This window comes from Topomyia yanbarensis, chromosome 3, assembly GCF_030247195.1.
Source record: "Topomyia yanbarensis strain Yona2022 chromosome 3, ASM3024719v1, whole genome shotgun sequence".
NCBI lineage: Eukaryota > Metazoa > Arthropoda > Insecta > Diptera > Culicidae > Topomyia > Topomyia yanbarensis.
In genome coordinates, this window is record NC_080672.1 from 323,225,618 (window position 1) to 323,238,137 (window position 12,520).

The window sequence follows — 12,520 nt, forward strand, 5'->3', positions numbered from 1 at the left end:
CGTTAACCCTCCAGAGGTCGCGCAAATGGCTCACAGAAGGAGCAGACGATTTCGCCAGATATTCAGAGCGGCGTGCACTCAGTGCACTGGCGCAAGTGACGGAAGTTTAATTCTTAAGTGATATTTTCGTTTAAAATAACAGGTAAGTTGATTTATGAGTGAATAAGTGCAAACGTTCAAACAATATGTATACTGGTGGGTCTTCAGTAAATTGATTGATTCATCCTTATAGAATTGTCTCTCGTATAGAAATGATAATCTAACCGGCAAATGTGGTTAATAATTCCCCTAGCTAAAGTCTGACATACAGTGGACTACCGTTTCTATGTTAATGCAACCGAGGTTAAATACCCAATTCCAAGAAGCTGGAAAAGTTGGACGAATTCGTGCTGGTCCCTCACTCTGGCTATGTGCAATCGAGAAACTGACGTTACCAATGGCTCATTTAAAGTGAAGCGATGCCAAAATCACAACAAAGGTTCGGTCATATTCGGGTTACGATCAGCATCTGTGTGCGGCTAGAACGTACTATACCGATAGGGGATGGCACGCACACAAACTTATCGTTCAGAAATCAGCTGACTGATTTTTGTAGCACGTGTTTCATTTGTTTTGAAAAATAAAAAGGTACAAATTTCCCAAACGAATCAAAATTCCGTGAAGAGAATCTATTAACCCTTTCATGCCCAACTTTTTTCTAGTGCATGTAGGGTTTCAAAACTATTCTTCCTTGAAAACGGTGTAGTCACGAAACATGAAAAGCCTATTTTCATAAAGATAGGTGCTTCCATAGCAGTGGTAGAAGCTGGTCAATTTTTATCTTCTAATGCTCAATACAATTCTCCTAGAATAATTACAATAGTCGAATTACGTGGAAAACGTAGCCAACGACAGTCTAAATTGATAAGTTTTATCAGGTTTCAATAATATTGCACCATAACAAAGATATATGGAAAAATCTTTTTCCGTCGTCAACGTAAACTGTCCCTGGCAGCACTGCTTCATCGTAAATCAATCAGACTAATTGCAATAAATTCAGTTCTAGAGCTGATCCTTGCAACTGTTAATACTCAAATTAAAGACAATAATCATATTAATGAGCCTTACTTGTCTTTGTGAGCAATTCTCGCCACAATCAAAAGTTATAGCTGTTTAAAAACGATGTTGTCCACAAACAACATGGGCATGAATGGGTTAATCTGCATGAGCTAACTTGCTTACATACAGTGATACAATTTCTAAGCGATCGGAGATAAGACATTTAAGTTACAAACGATTTTGTCTTGCGCGCCAAAACAACGTTTTGATTTTGACGATGAAATAAACAGAAGAAGCAGAAACGACGGCAGCCATTTTAGCTGCCACATTGTGCTTTATTCAGCATGTCCTTAAGGATTTCAAAGTGAAAAAACACTCTTTTAGCGATTTTTTTTAGAAATTTGGGTGAAGCGAATTGATAACGTATCATTTCAAAAACATTTTGTAATTTTTCCATTCAAAAATATCGACAAGCGACTCGGTTACGAAGCTTTTTTTAGAACGTCTCTGGAAAAACATGATTTGCGGTGTTAACTGCCATTCAAAAACTACTTAACCGGTTTAATTCAAACTTTACAAGCACATTCTATGTAAAAAATACCTAAACCCTATGTTGAGTTTTCGAGATAATTTTTCAATTACTTTTACTCATAAAATGGGAGAGTTGTTTATGAAAAAAAAGCAATTTATCAGTAAAAATCCCTCAATGCATCACGCTTCGATAGTGGAGTGGAGCACCGAGGAGACCGAGAGGGCTTATGGGTCTTTTTAGGCCTGTGTATTAGACTTCCCAGAAAAATAATGAATTTCTGAAAACTCAATCGGCCCACCCCTGCTAGACTTGTCCGATTTGCTTCAAATTTGGAGCAAGTACTCCTGGTGAAACTAGGAATCGACTCAGGAGTTGGCCGATAGGGGTCATTTTTTTCTTGTCACTCTACTGTGCATGTTAGCGTCGCTAGTCGGCCCCGCCATCATGCACAGGCTAACTGTTGATCGTTAGTATGGGCAGGTGCAGTGTATGAAGAAACACAAAGCCTAAAAACACTCATAAGCCCTCTCGGTTTCATCGATGCAGCATAGATTGACTTTTGCTGTGGTCCGTGTTTGCAGACATTGTTCCACAGCTTACCGACAGTGTTTGTAGACACGGCTCACAGTGGAGGTCATTGTGTGTCGATTTCTCGGTCGACTTCGTCATCGTTCACAAGCTAATTCAAAATGTAGAAGTAGAAACCTATTAGTGGTTGGGTTGTAGTAATTGTAGATTTTTGTACTAGTCAGTGGCGTAGTTAGAAAATTTTTCGGGGGGGGGGAGGGGGGGGGGGCGATTTGAATATTTTTTGTATATATGCACTATATGTATGTATGTATGTATGTATATATGTATATGTTTTTATTTTGAGAGCAGAAAAAATGTTAAAAAACACCCTGAGCAAGGAAAACATGTACAAAATCCAACAACTCAGGGAACGTGTTTGGGCAGCCACCCGACCCGCTAACACAACTACTCTTGCACGGAACCTGATTCCTCCTGAGCACTACCTTACAGCAATATTTCGAGAAAAGGTTTGTTTATGTGCACAGCACACACTCCAACCCAACTACTTAGTAGTTAGTTATTTCAGTAGGATTACAGCACCCAACCTCGACACACTAACCAGTTTTCGACCATCCACACAACATGGCAATTTCTGTATGGCAGTAGAAAAGCTAGATGTGAATCGACAATTAGTGCTCTTCCCCTACGAGGACAATCTGGGCGGCAAACTTCAGACTGTTTAATTTACTAAGCCGTTTAGCACCACTTCTTCATTGAGCTCCCGACATGAACGTGAACTACTCACTCTAGCCCCCAACGATGGGCCTACTCTGACAGAAAATTTCCCGGTGGGAGAAGTTCTCCCGAAACCGAGCCAACCAGCCAGGTGCCGAGGTCGGTTTGGTGATTCCGTGGAGCAGGGCGTCCGGTTCGCTGGTGCCCCGACGATCCGCAACTGGTAGTGTCTCGTCGCGGTCTACTCAGTCTAGTCCCTGGAGGTGAATCTAGCTTACGCTGACAAAAAGTTATCCGGCGAAAGAAGTTCTGCTGAATAGAGCCACAAGGTGGCAGCTAAAATGGCTGCCGTCGTTTCTGCTTCTTCTTTTTATTTCATCGTCAAAATCAAAACATTGCATTGGCGCACAAGACAAAATATTTAGTAACTTGAATGTTAGCACATTAGACATGTTAGCACAAGCTGATGAATAGATTCTCTTCACCGAATTTTAATTCGTTTGGGAAATTTGTACCTTTTTATTTTTCAAAACAAATGAAACACGTGGTACAAAAATCAGTCAGCTGATTGCTGAACGATACGCTTGTGTGCGTGCCATCTCATATCGGTATAGCACTTTCTAGCCGCACACAGATGCTGAACGTAACCCGAACATAGCCGAACCTTTGTTGTGATTTTCGCATCGCTTCACCTTAACGATTCGTTTTTGATTTTTGATATATTTCTATTGGGTCAACCGGTAGGGTGCCGTGGTCAGTCGGATGGAGCGGATGGAGCGTGGCGTCCGGTTTGCTGGCGTCCCAATAACTCTTACTCGATGCTTTGTCGCAGTCTACTCGACTAGTCCACGGCGATGGATCTAGCCTACTTATGGCGGCAATTACTCTCCAGAAACCGTTGCTCGCTGTGTATTGCGCCACGTCGACAAGTTTGGGATGAGCTGGTAAGTCCACCTTTCTTTCTCTATAATATCCTATTCCTGCTGCCACGTCGCCATCGAATCTATTCTCACAATCTTCCTCACGTTTCTGGTGGGTCTTCGATGGTAACCGCCAGGGAGATACAGATGGGGATCATCCAGGCGATAACGCATACTGCATCCGACAATATTGTTCTGTAGGCGCTCGCAACTTCTGCGGCCATCAGCCGGAACGTCTTGTTCAGCATTTCACGATCCCGCTTGGTTTTCAGCGCCGCATCCCAGGCAGGAACACCATATCGCAGTATCAATGACGAAACACTGGATAGCAGATGTCTCTTCCTGCTGCTGCTTTTCGCAGGCGTAGTCGACTAGTCGAGGTGGTTGTTAAAGCTCAACAGGTCGTCTATTATCATTCCCAATTGCTTCAGTGCATGCTTCGATGTAATCACGTGCCCTCCTACAGTGATCTGAATTCGCTAAACCGCTTTGCGGTTGCTGTTGGTCAGCACATCCACATCCGTCTTGTGAGCTATCTGCAGCTTAAGGTGAAGATATGTGGAAGCCAGTAACGCACGCTTCTTGCTAGGCACCGACTCACTTGTTTACATTGAGAAAAAATGGAATTCGAAGTGAAAATTCAATCGCACAAATGAGAGTTTTCGCACATTTTCATTGAGTCATCTGCACAGTGGCAGAAATTTTTTTTTAGTAAACGATTGAAGTTTCGCGGGTATTTTTACAGTGGTGTGTGAAAAATAAGAACTACAGATGGCATTTCGTCAAAAACTCGGGTTGATTGTATAGGAAAATGTTCTAGCTTCCTCAAGTAGCAGTTTCGTGGCACACCGGTAAGGTTAGTGTGTTGCAAAACGTATTTTTATATTTGCTCATGTCAGATGCATGGTTAGGCAGGGGAGCGGGGTATGCATGGCGTTTGAGCTATGTTAGGGCTCGCTTGTATAATGTCCTTAACCCCGTTCATCCAGCTCTCGGTAGCGTCTACTGTCTCCGTCACATGGACATTTGGCATAACGATTATTTGGCATAATGGTCATTTGGTTTAAATTTGGAGAATTGATCACACTGAAGGTCATTTGACATAACAGACATTTGGCATAACGGTCATTTGGCATAATTTTGCTAAGTGATCTCACTGAAAGTCATTCGGCATAACATACGAATGTGTAATTTATCAGGTGAATGACCCGTAAGGTTAAAACTGCACTAAGCAATAACAACAATTTGTTGTTATCCATGACCTAATATTGATTATATTTCGAGTGAATTTTTAACATTTTATAACTCATTTTGCCTTCTTTCTAATATGAGCAGTTCTTTTGAGTTTCGTAGCCACATTAGTCGTAAAAGTTTTTATTAACTGGTGATGAAGAATAATCTAATTAATTTTAGTTCAAATTCAATTTCAGTACTATTGGTAAATAAACGCATTTAAAATCATCTAAATATTTAGGTAGTTGCCATTATGTTCAAACATTTGAGCCAGATGCTAGCTGCTTACAACTGCATAACTAAGTTTCCCTCGAACGAGGAACGTTTTTGTCAACATACAATCAAAATACATAATACATACAGGAAAGGATATACTCAAAAACATCCTGGTAATAAATAACTTTATCACTACATATACTTATGCCAAACGACCGTTTTGCTAAATTATTGTTTTCCTTTGCATAAAAAATTTTGTACGGAAAGAACTTCAGCAGTAGCACTGCTCAATATTATACCGAATTGCCTAACTTCTCGCACAGTCTAAAATTATGTGTTTTCCTGTAGTTGAAAAAAATAGCAAATGACCTCCAGTGTGATCACTTCTCAAAATTGTGCCAAATGTCTGCTATGCCAAATGTCGGTTATGACGAATTCGATGACCTGTCTTTTGACCTGTCTGATGATGTCTGTCTTTTGAAAAGGGTCAAACTTTTTTCACCATTTTATTTCAAATGGCTATAGTCCAAAAATGTCAAATGGTACAAAAAATATTGTGCGAGTGATTTTCACAAAATTAGTCAAATTTTTGAATAAAAATATTGAAAATATTCTTCATCGACTCCTACACTGGAAAAAAATCGATTTAAAAAACTTAAAGTCGATTTACTAAAAAACCCCATCTTTGATTTGGATGAAATTTTGTTCCAAGATAGGTGATTATGTTCCCCATCTACTGATCTAATTTTTCTTGTCCAAACTGAATTTTCCCAGTGTATTTTTATCGAAAACTAAACCAATGAATGTCATAATCATCTCAGAATCCAATACAACTCAGTTTATTAGAAGATATTATCTAATTTAGCTACTAAATATATTTTTATTAGTCAAGAATCCCATTGAAAAGAGTTTATGTCATTAAACAAATATTCCATTATTACTTCTTTATTCTCTTGTTTAGTTCTGAGGAAGAATCCCTTAACAAACCCTTTAACGTACAAATGCTTGAGCCCTTCGCGACCATCCACGGCACCTACTCGCGCGAATTTTCCTATACATGATAACATCCCGATAATCAGGTGAACGTCTCAGCGCTTATAAATTTTCAAACTCGATCTCAAGCGTGAACCTAACAACCAATTAACCAATTAAAAAAGAAAGCCTCATATCCACTGGACAAAACCTTCTATGGCGACATGACCTGGAACATCAGTGATATGGAAGATCTTACTTTCTTTCTAGCATATAAACCATACACCGAAAATTAAGTATAAGATTCACAGTGCGCGCGATCATCCAAGAACATAGGCAAATATGCGAAGGGCATATGGTTATAAAACCGATTTTATACATGCGAATATGCATACACGTTAGCACATGCAACATACGCACGCACAATCGATTAAACACTTTAGCGTACAAATGCTCGAGCCCTTCGCGATGATACACGCGATCGCAAAATCTCTACGCCCGCACATATCTGAACCGTACAATGAATATCACATTCAGAATCACAGCCCGCTTCAATAGACCTTTCTCGTCAAAAAATTTTATATGATAGGATGCTTCCTTTTTTATCCCCAATTCGTTACTGCCGATTGCCGCGATGATTTGGTACCTCTAACTATTGGAAAAATCAAAAATAGTGCAAGCTGCTCATTTAACCCCATATTGTGAATACCTATCTTGCCTTGTTTCCCCGTATTTTTACACCATTTGGATGAATTTCCTGTGGGGAATACTAAAAGGATGCCAGATCTGCATATATATTAGTAAATCTGCAGATTTTGCATTTTCACTGCATGTTTTGCATGTTACAAATATTTAGCAGAACAAAGCCTATGCCAGCCAATTTATACACAAGCCTTCAACATTTTTGATCATTTAAAATATATACATACTACATTTCTATGTCAAATTTATTGAAGATTTTTGTAGCAATCTGCAGACTTTTATATTTTCACTGCAGGCTATTGTTTAAATAGACCTGGCATCACTGATGCTGAAACGATTCATTCATATACCTGTCAAAAACATAGAGCATTGCATGAAAATGTATAACCTCACTTTTCTGACAGTTCAGTGTGCTTGTTTACCTAAGACTTGTTTACATGGACTTTTAAAATTTACATTACTTGAATACTTTCGATGCTCTTTGAAAGACTATCAACTCAAGAGGGATGAGGATTGGAACAATGGGAACCTGGTGCCACATTATGCAACCAATTCGAATCGACCTTTTCACACAAGCTTGAATACAATAAACCTTTCGTTTCGAGATGCGTAAGGTCACCCCTGGTTCATACATTGACCAATCGGCGCTGGATGCAAAACCCGGTGGCATATGCTGAATAGTAAGATCAAGCATTGGGCTATAAAACGATTGCTTTCTGGATGATGGATAAGGATTTGTACACATTTGTTTGTTTGCTCGTGGGTTAAGTCCTAATAAGATGATCCGATTTATTACTCATTTTTAGGTGGTGAAGTTTACCTGAACTTTATAGGTAACGAATTCGGTCGATGATAAGTTGTTCAAATGATCGTTCAATGACCATACCGAAAAACGTTTCCATTGGTCAGAATGCCTACCAGCGTATGATAGCTGCAAACATGAGGACAACAAGGTTATCGCTTTCGAATGGAACAATTATTTATTATTCGTGTTCAAGTTCATCTGGCTAAAGCCTCTACGTTTTACTATGGTCACTTTAAAAACGCATTGCTATTTAATCTTGTAGCTCTTGGCAAGTCAGTCCTGGCACTGTTCTCGACTAATCCTGGCACTATACCGCTGACGTCGCACTTATTACGGTGATCAAACTTGGCGAGAGCGGCAGTGGTTTCGTCGGAATTGTTCACTCGACAGCAGGAAGTGCAAGAACTCTGCTACTTATGCCTGAGCCCCTCGTTGAAACCTTCGTCCTGTCGGAGTGTTAGCTTCGTCCGAACCGAAGCAGTCTGCTACTGGCGCTGCTTCCTTCGAATCGGAATCGCTGAATATTCCCGTTAGCCGAATGTCCAACGTAGCCGAAGGCAAACCGATTGCAGCAGCACCACCTGAAATTTTGGCCTTTAATCCAAGTCCCTGTCATTGACATAGCGACAGACGAGTGCGGCGCAGGTTGGATCATCGGTTGACTCGGTGCCGGACAGGGCGAAACAGCTGCAACAGGAGCGGACCTAGTATGGGGTGTAAAGGTCATCAATTGCCATAGATCACCAAAATGCTCTGCGACTAACATTGTGAACAAAACAAACCAAACGAAATTGATCGCAACAACGATAAAATAATCTAAATTCTACCCAAACATTTGAAAATGAGAGAAAGGCAAAAGAAGTTTTGGTCGAATTCATTATAATTCTATTTAAAAATTGAATACTGTTTTATTTAGTTTGATTGCGCATATTGTTTACATCAGATACACCCCTTAATTCATTGAGTACGTATTTCACTGCCTTCATAATCCTTTTAGAATCAGTTACAATAATCCTTTATAATCATTTTATAATAAGTGTATTGCTAGTTAGGACTTTTATATCAGCCGGGCTCTTTTATAATTTTTATAAAATCATTATCAAAATTCTTCATTATCCATTGTTGCGTTATGTTTATGTACATGGCCAGATAGATAGTTTTTAACTGGGACGGAACGTGTGGATACGAAAAAACCTAATGTCAATTGTAGCCAGGGGCAGTGATGCCACAAGTACAGATTTATCTAGAATGGTACAGATTTTTGAAGTGTTTGTGGTACAGATTCTGTACGGTACAGATTACAGATTTTTGTGAAAAAGTACAGATTGGTACAGATTTTTTATATGACAGCAAGGTTATGTAATTTAACACTGTGATGTATTCCAGTAAATAGCAGGTAAACGTAGAGTTAGGCCGCTGACAGAGTGATGGCGAGAAGATGAAGTGGAACTGACTGAACTTGAACTGATAAATAAATAAATAAATAAACTGAAGCTGACATTAGAAAGCGATGTGCGAGAAACCTGCTTCCAGCAAAATCATCCCTTTTCCCCCTTTCAGAGTGAAAACCGAGCGGATCTACTCGAAGTGTCTACGTATACTTTGGCATGCTCCATTTGATTTGCTGCAAGCAGGTTTCTCGCATCGTCATGTATGGTAATGCTCAGCTTCTCGCCGCTATTCTATCAGCGGTATTAGGTTACAAACAAAGTGGCGGCGAGCTGATATTGACATTACCCAGTCAATCTGATCCATATTTCTGACTGTTTTCTTGCAAAACTCCAGTTTAAATAAAACAACCGATTCCGAGTTCTGGTCTGGTTTCCTCGAATAAAAAATCAGTATAAGAAAAATGATTTTTTTAAAACAACTTTGTTATTGTTTGGGTACAGAATCCGGTACAGATTTTTCTAGAGAAGAGTACAGATAGAAAAGATTTTTCAACTCCCGGTACAGATTTAATTGTGGCAACACTGGCCAGGGGGAGCTGTCAAATGCAGCCAAAGGGAACCGTCAAATGCAGTCAGGGGGGACTGTCGAATGTAGCCAGTCCATTTAAAATATGTGAGGAAGAAAGAGTGGCTATGCAAGACAAGAGATAAAATGAACAGAAAAAAGAAAAAGAAAACATCGATCCACAGGTTCTGTCCCAGAATTTTAATAGAGAACATCAAAATTCGATTTGTTTGCATTTGACAGTAGGCCTTTTTCAAATGTTTGGCTAGAAATTCCTTGCTTCTTCAATGAATCATGTACAAGAAAAGTAAAAATGTTAAATTTAACGGAACAATGTATGATGCCGACATCAATTAAAAAATAAAGCTGAGCGACCTTGTTGGGAAAGTGTTAACATTTGGCAGCGAACCAAACCAAGTTTCTCATACTATGATCGAATCAACAAAAATTCCAAGATCATGTAAACAATCTCTTTGAACTGTCAAAAAAGTGAGGTTAAACATTACCATGCAACGTTCTCCACGAGAGGTTCACTTTAGTTTGTTTACATAACCAATGAACTTTGTACCGCTACTCACCGCTTCATTTGCCGCGTTGCCAGGAAGCCAAGCAAAAATATACAAAACAGTGCTGCCCAAACACATATTTTGAGTCCCACCATTCTTGCAAAGGTGAAAAAATACTCAACATTCTTGCATTTTTCAAATTTAAAAAAATCATTAAAAAATCACGATAGCTCTAAAAAGTCTCATTTCAGCGGAAATATTCTTAAAAATGTGTAGTCTTTTGAATAAAAATAAGAAAAAAGGGGGTTAGGTCGGACGAGAAAGGTCTATTGGCCTTAAGCAGGGTTTTAGTGGGCAACGTTGCCTGTCTCGTCTGTAATTGTAGTGCGTGATTCTGACGGGGAGACCTTCCGAGAACCTAGCTCTACAACTCCAGTAGGATAATTCTCGAAACAAATAGATTTTCAAACATTTCAGTTCCACTAAATTGTTACCATCATAGAAATACACCATTTTTTAACCGAATTATTTGATGTATCGAACAGTTCTTGAGTTATTGTACCTTGTATTCCCCCCTGGGTTGAGAGGTTTGACGGTATTGCAAACATCATCAAGCGCATCAGTGCTAAAGAACCTCTGACAGATAATTGTTTTAAGATGGTTATTGCATTACGCCTCAATAGTAATGCATCGAGGAGACCGAGAGCTTATGGGCCTTTTTTAACTTTGCAGTTTTTTCATACTTCGCACCTGCTCAAACAATGGACCATTGGTCTGTGTTGTTGGACATGGCTCGCAGTGGAGGTCATTAAGTGTCGAATTATCGGTCGACTTCGTCATCGTGCAAATTATTTAAAAAATTGTAAAAGTAGAACCCCTTTTGTTGTTAATTAATTTTTGTGCTCATTTGAAAGTTTACATTCAAGTTTTTTTATGAATATATACCAAATTCGTTACTGATACTTTTTGCATGTATCAGGCAACTAGCTGCTGGGAAATTGGATTCTGAGACGATTATGACTTTCATTGGTTTAGTTTTCGATACAAATACACCGCAAAAAAATCAACTTGGGCAAGGAAAAGTTATTTTCAAATAACTTCATCCAAATTAAATATGGGATTTTTTAGTAAATCAACTTTAAATTTTTAAAATCGATTTTTTTCAATGTAGGATTCGATCATGAATTTTTTCAATATTTTTATTCAAAAGTTTGACTAATTTTGTAAAAATCACTCCCACAACATTTTTTTATAGGATTTGTCATTTTAGACTATAGCCACTTGAAAAAAAAAATTGGTGAAGAAAGTTCAACCCTTTTCAAAAGACAGTCTAGATCATTTTTGGAAAAACAAAGTATGCAAAGTGGCTTCCTGTGACAAAGTCTTCATGTACAGAAAGTTTCATTAAAATCTGAGAGGGTGCTGCCAACATTTGTTCGAGTTGGCGCGAAATTCGTCTTATGCCATATGACCTTCAGTGTGATCACTTCTCAAAATTATGCCAAATGACCATTATGCCAAATGACTTTATACGAATTGACCCAGACCCCTCCTTTGGCTACACGGCAAAAAATTGTCCCGTCTAATCCAAATGTTTCTGCACTTGAATCAGTTGGCCATGCGAGCCTCACTACGAATTGAAGTGATTTAGTATTGATTTTCTAGTTATTTACGATTCGCACGAAAGCAATCTGTATTTTTAAAATAATTCAATAGAAATTACCTTCAAACTAAAACATTTATCTGATGCATTAGCATTACTGTTCATATCTATTGAATTTAAATGCTTTAACCTTTGTTTACAAATATCAAAATAACTCATGCATATAAAAGATGGACATATGGAGCAAAAGGTGTTTAAGCAGAACTCCTACATTTCAAATGGATATGTCTTAGTATTTATATTGATACAGAATGTGAGTATTTTTAACATTTTGTCAGGGGCAAATTTAAAGTGCAATTTTTGTGTTTTTTTCTATGGAATTTGAAGTTTTTTCCAATTTAGATAAACTCTCGACAAACATATGATTACGGCTTAAAAGCCAACTATCAAAATCCCTTTGAAAGGAAATTCCGGACAAACCGTTACTCGCCAATCACAGATGTTGGTAGTAAACAAAAGAGAAAAGTTTTCTTTTTCATTGACTGTTATGAACGGTGCTTAGTCAGTAACGGTTTGTCCGCAATTTCCGTTCAAAGAGAATTTTGACATTTGGCTTTTAAGCCGTAATCATATGTTGGTCGAGAACTAAACACTCAACCTTATGACACTACGTCCAGATACATTACCCAGGTAACCAATAAGCATGCTAAATGCATCTTAACGGCTACTTGATAAGCACTTAAATCATATTAAGTGCTATTTAAAAGTCGCTTTTGGCAAAATATACGGCTA